Raw genomic sequence first — 6,000 nt, 5'->3', positions numbered from 1 at the left:
TGCCTACCTTCCTATCCCTCTGATACAACGTGTAGCCTTGGACATTCAGCTCCCAACTACGAAAATCCTTCAGCCTCAATTCAGTGACAGCCACAACATCAGACCTGACAATCTGTAATAGCACAAGAAGATCATCCACCTTATTCCTTACACTCCGTGCACTGAGATAATACACATTGAGTTCTGTATTTGCTGCCCTTTTTCATTCTGAATCCCTAACGCACCTTGCTGGCTGCAATTATATCCCATCTCCTGACTGTCCTTCGTGTCTGACACACACTATCTTTGCTTTTTTATCATCTGTCCTATCATCCTGAATCCCTTTACTCTGGTTCACACTCCCACCAAATTAGTTTAAACTCTCCCTGACTGCTCTAAGAAACTGCCCACAGGAGTATCGTTCCCCTCGGGTTCAGGTGCAACCCCGTCCCTTTTGAACACGTCATACCTCCCCCAGAAGAGATCCCAATTGCCCAAGAACCTGAAGCCCTGCCCCTGCACCAGCTTCTCAGCCTAACGTTTATCTCCCAAATCATCCAATTTCTACTCTCAGTGTGGCACAGGCAGCAATCCAGAAATTACCACCCAGGGGTCTCAGCTCTCCAAATTCTCTTTTCAGGAACTCTTTGCTTTTCTTCCTTAGGTCACAACTCTCTGCAGCTTCCTGTGGCCACGGGTTGCTGATGAAGTGAATGAAAAATCCCAGTGTGAATGGCAGGTCGCTGCCCCATCTTCCCCACAGGCTGTGGCGGGCAATGAGGGGCTAGCATTTCCTCAGACTCCGAATGAGATGTGTGTCCGCACTGGAGGGGAAGGGGGCCAGGGATGGTCAGTGAGAGGGAGAGGGGAAGCTCGGAGCGGGAGAGGAGCGTAGGTGGAGGCCCAGAGATGGTGAGCCTCCTGCATCGCGGGTTGACCGCAGTCCTCATCCTCACTCACTCTTCTCCAGCCTCCTCATTGCGCTTCCCTCCTGCCAATCACCCCGGCCTCGCATCCTATTGGCAAATCTCTCCAATCAATCACAGCTTCCGAGCAGGCAGTGGTCAACAAGTCCATCAATCAAACGGCCCACGTGCTGACCCCGATTGGCTGCAGCCTCCCCACTCGCGCCAATAGATGAGTCACTGGACGGTTTGCCCTTCCATTGGACCAACCCGCATCCGTCATCGATGGACCATTGGTTGGGAGGTGCAGAACGCCCCGCCCATCCGGCGGCGCAGGCGCAGGAGGGCGGAGCGGGGCTTGTTTGCGAGGCGGGACCGCAAGCCGGGCCTCCGCCCCTCGGCCGAGCCCAGCGCACTGCGACCGGGACCGGGACCGGAGCCCCTCGGCCGGCAGGTGAGCACCGGAGCCCCTCCGTCCCCTTGGCCGAGCCCAGCGCACTGCGACCGGGACCGGGACCGGGACCGGAGCCCCTCGGCCGGCAGGTGAGCACCGGAGCCCCTCCGTCCCCTCGGCCGAGCCCAGCGCACTGCGACCGGGACCGGAGCCCCTCGGCCGGCAGGTGAGCACCGGAGCCCCTCCGTCCCCTCGGCCGAGCCCAGCGCACTGCGACCGGGACCGGGACCGGGACCGGAGCCCCTCGGCCGGCAGGTGAGCACCGGAGCCCCTCCGTCCCCTCGGCCGAGCACAGCGCACTGCGACCGGGACCGGAGCCCCTCGGCCGGCAGGTGAGCACCGGAGCCCCTCCGTCCCCTTGGCCGAGCCCAGCGCACTGCGACCGGGACCGGAGCCCCTCGGCCGGCAGGTGAGCACCGGAGCCCCTCCGTCCCCTCGGCCGAGCCCAGCGCACTGCGACCGGGACCGGGACCGGGACCGGAGCCCCTCGGCCGGCAGGTGAGCACCGGAGCCCCTCCGTCCCCTCGGCCGAGCCCAGCGCACTGCGACCGGGACCGGAGCCCCTCGGCCGGCAGGTGAGCACCGGAGCCCCTCCGTCCCCTTGGCCGAGCCCAGCGCACTGCGACCGGGACCGGAGCCCCTCGGCCGGCAGGTGAGCACCGGAGCCCCTCCGTCCCCTCGGCCGAGCCCAGCGCACTGCGACCGGGACCGGAGCCCCTCGGCCGGCAGGTGAGCACCGGAGCCCCTCCGTCCCCTCGGCCGAGCCCAGCGCACTGCGACCGTGACCGGGACCGGGACCGGAGCCCCTCGGCCGGCAGGTGAGCACCGGAGCCCCTCCGTCCCCACGGCCGAGCCCAGCGCACTGCGACCGTGACCGGGACCGGGACCGGAGCCCCTCGGCCGGCAGGTGAGCACCGGAGCCCCTCCGTCCCCACGGCCGAGCCCAGCGCACTGCGACCGTGACCGGGACCGGGACCGGAGCCCCTCGGCCGGCAGGTGAGCACCGGAGCCCCTCCGTCCCCTCGGCCGAGCCCAGCGCACTGCGACCGGGACCGGGACCGGGACCGGAGCCCCTCGGCCGGCAGGTGAGCACCGGAGCCCCTCCGTCCCCTCGGCCGAGCCCAGCGCACTGCGACCGGGACCGGGACCGGAGCCCCTCGGCCGGCAGGTGAGCACCGGAGCCCCTCCGTCCCCTTGGCCGAGCCCAGCGCACTGCGACCGGGACCGGGACCGGAGCCCCTCGGCCGGCAGGTGAGCACCGGAGCCCCTCCGTCCCCTCGGCCGAGCCCAGCGCACTGCGACCGGGACCGGGACCGGAGCCCCTCCGTCCCCTCGGCCGAGCCCAGCGCACTGCGACCGGGACCGGGACCGGAGCCCCTCGGCCGGCAGGTGAGCACCGGAGCCCTTCCGTCCCCTCGGCCGAGCCCAGCGCACTGCGACCGGGACCGGAGCCCCTCGGCCGGCAGGTGAGCACCGGAGCCCCTCCGTCCCCTCGGCCGAGCCCAGCGCACTGCGACCGGGACCGGGACCGGGACCGGAGCCCCTCGGCTGGCAGGTGAGCACCGGAGCCCCTCCGTCCCCTCGGCCGAGCCCAGCGCACTGCGACCGGGACCGGGACCGGGACCGGAGCCGGAGCCCCTCGGCTGGCAGGTGAGCACCGGAGTCCCTCCGTCCCCTCGGCCGAGCCCAGCGCACTGCGACCGGGACCGGGACCGGGACCCCTCCGTCCCCTCGGCCGAGCCCAGCGCACTGCGACCGGGACCGGGACCGGGACCGGAGCCCCTCCGTCCCCTCGGCCGAGCCCAGCGCACTGCGACCGGGACCGGGACCGGAGCCCCTCGGCCGGCAGGTGAGCACCGGAGCCCCTCCGTCCCCTCGGCCGAGCCCAGCGCACTGCGACCGGGACCGGGACCGGAGCCGGAGCCCCTCGGCCGGCAGGTGAGCACCGGAGCCCCTCCGTCCCCTCGGCCGAGCCCAGCGCACTGCGACCGGAGCCGGAGCCCCTCGGCCGGCAGGTGAGCACCGGAGCCCCTCCGTCCCCTCGGCCGAGCCCAGAGCACTGCGACCGGGACCGGAGCCGGAGCCCCTCGGCCGGCAGGTGAGCACCGGAGCCCCTCCGTCCCCTCGGCCGAGCCCAGCGCACTGCGACCGGGACCGGAGCCGGAGCCCCTCGGCCGGCAGGTGAGCACCGGAGCCCCTCCGTCCCTCGGCCGAGCCCAGCGCACTGCGACCGGGACCGGAGCCCCTCCGTCCCCTCGGCCGAGCCCAGCGCACTGCGACCGGGACCGGAGCCGGAGCCCCTCGGCCGGCAGGTGAGCACCGGAGCCCCTCCGTCCCTCGGCCGAGCCCAGCGCACTGCGACCGGGACCGGAGCCCCTCCGTCCCCTCGGCCGAGCCCAGCGCACTGCGACCGGGACCGGAGCCGGAGCCCCTCGGCCGGCAGGTGAGCACCGGAGCCCCTCCGTCCCCTCTGCACTACATGCAGCGGTTGCCATCATCTGCATCTGCTCTTCCTGCACGGGAGGTTTTACTTTTTAAATGCCATTCACCTGCAAGGTATTGAATGCAGTGGGGTTAGGGGGGCATTTCCCGCAGTTTCTACCTCCTTAACTGCACCGGGTTCCTGCAGGGAAGAATGTGTACGCGAGATTGCCCACTGCTCGGATGTGTGGCGTGGGGGGGGGGGGGGGGGCATTGCGTTCGTTATTTGTATGTTTTGCTGCAAGAGAGGGTTTGGCGTTTTTTCCTGCCCTGTCGCTAGGAGGGTGACATTTTCTAAATCTGGTTCACTTGGTGTCGAAGTCATCTCCAAGCCCGCGCAAGTTGCGATGCACACCTGACTCCGGAGGTTGACTGCGCATTGCTGGCAAGCTGGCGACCGTCAGGTCTTGTGCCAGGATTTTATTGATGCTTTTCTTTTTGGTGACCTGCATCTGTAATTCCTGCGAGTGTTTGGGGAGGAGGGGAGGGGGTGGAATTTGTGTCAGGATGCCTGACGTTTTTTTTGTGTGGGGACATTCGCTTGTGGTCATCTGCAGTTGTCTGAATTGCTCGTTGTGTGCTGGCGGAGCGTTGCGGCGAACGGTGCGAGGTCGCATCTGGAATAGCCCAGCCCTTCGTCCATTCACCCCCCTCCCCGTTCATGTGGCCATCAAAACATGTCTTAGAAGCCTCCCCGCAGCGCATCCGCCACTCTCCGTGTGTAAAACGCCGCTTGGGCCTCACATCCCTCTCCTTTGGATCGGAAATGCATGCCCTCTGGTATTTAAATCCTTGCAAGTCTCCGCAGCCTCTCCTCCAATGCAGGCAGCACCTTTGCTGTTCGAAAGGTGCGAGGGGGATTCACCTTGGGTTCGGTGATTGCATCTCTGTCTCTCCAGCCTACACCTGTCACCCGCCCACATTCCTGTCCAAGCCCATCTCGCTCACTGGGTCACAGGCCTCTGTACTCAGCCGACAGACAGGTGATTCCTGTGGCCACAGCGAACCCCGGACCTGGAGCTTCTGCAGTGGGATGGGGTCGGTTGCCCCATACCCGGCCCAAGGTTTGAGATCGGGTTTCTCGAAGTAGGCGACTTCCGGACTTGTTGGTGGCAGCAACTGGCTGATGTCGGGAAAGAAAGTAGATGGGCAGAAGCAGTTAGGGAGAACCCAGAAATATTCCTTGCCAGAGTGTGAACAGGTGGATATTCTTGCAGATCAACCATGTAGGCATGGAGAAGGGATGGTGCCTTGGAGAAAAGCTGAAAGTACATGTGTCACCAAATACAAACGTGAAATTAGTTTTCTTGTGGGCATTCACAGTAAAACCAAGAAGCTCAACGATTGCAACCAACAGGACAGACACCCAGAGTGCAAAAACCAGCCAGTCGTGCAAATACAGAAATAAATAATAGCAATGAATTTTAAAAATCAAGAACGTGAGATGGAAGTGAGTCCACCATGTTTGACCTCTGTTTATTTTCTGATCCTTAGCGTTCTTTCAGGAGTCGGGGGTGATGAGCAGTTTTAATTCCAAGATTTCAGCTTATTTTAAGAGTACACAAATACTCAGCAAACTAAATAAAGAGCTGAGAAACGATGGAACGGGTGTGAATACAAAAACAATAAAGAAGCCAAGATGGCAGCTCTGAAAAATCCATCACTTTTATAATAGACTGAGGAAAATTCCTTCAATAGGAATAAACTAGTTAATAGGCTATGTAATTAAAACAGTGACATCACGTGGGTGTTTAGCCAATGAAAAATGAGGACGGTGATAAACCGTTAGTTTAGCTGCTGTACCACTTTCTGCCAGTGAGTGTGAAAAATACGTGAGTTTGTTTAAAAACCGGTTTCCCACAGTAGCTCGTGGGAGCAGTTCAGTGATAGGGTGAGGGAAGTTATCCCCACTGGTTCAGGAGCCTGGTGGTGCGAGTCCTGTACCGCCTTCCTGATGTCAGTGAGAAGAGAGCCTGGGTGGTGGGGGTTCCTGATGATGGACCGGCAGCGCTTTGTGTAGATGTGCTCAGTGGGGTGAAAAGAAGTATTCCGTGATAGTCTAGAACCGCCGGAATTAGAGGTTGAGCAGGCTCATCGGGAACCTTTCCGAAAGGTTAGCGTGTTGCAGACCCTGACATCTTGCACGATGTCATTGTTTTCCCTGTCACTGTGCGGGTTCCA

The 6,000-nt window shown here is 63.1% G+C and overlaps 1 protein-coding gene across 4 annotated transcripts in view; it reads left to right on the top strand.

The window, feature by feature from the left end:
* The first annotated feature begins 1,221 nt into the window (after positions 1–1,221).
* LOC132385495 (myosin-10-like) overlaps positions 1,222–6,000 on the top strand; it is a 124,753-nt gene continuing 119,974 nt past the window's right edge. The window contains exon 1 of one of the 4 annotated variants that reach the window (XM_059957604.1): positions 1,222–1,338. The gene's annotated coding sequence lies outside the window, so the exon portion shown is untranslated. Of the gene's footprint in view, positions 1,339–2,355; positions 2,424–3,116; positions 3,188–3,760; positions 3,782–6,000 lie in introns of those variants that run through there. The other 3 variants (XM_059957606.1, XM_059957605.1, XM_059957608.1) reach the window with 3 other exon arrangements.

The sequence above is a fragment of the Hypanus sabinus genome, assembly GCF_030144855.1.
Source record: "Hypanus sabinus isolate sHypSab1 chromosome 24 unlocalized genomic scaffold, sHypSab1.hap1 SUPER_24_unloc_22, whole genome shotgun sequence".
Lineage (NCBI taxonomy): Eukaryota > Metazoa > Chordata > Chondrichthyes > Myliobatiformes > Dasyatidae > Hypanus > Hypanus sabinus.
This window is presented reverse-complemented; position numbering and strand designations above follow the sequence as displayed.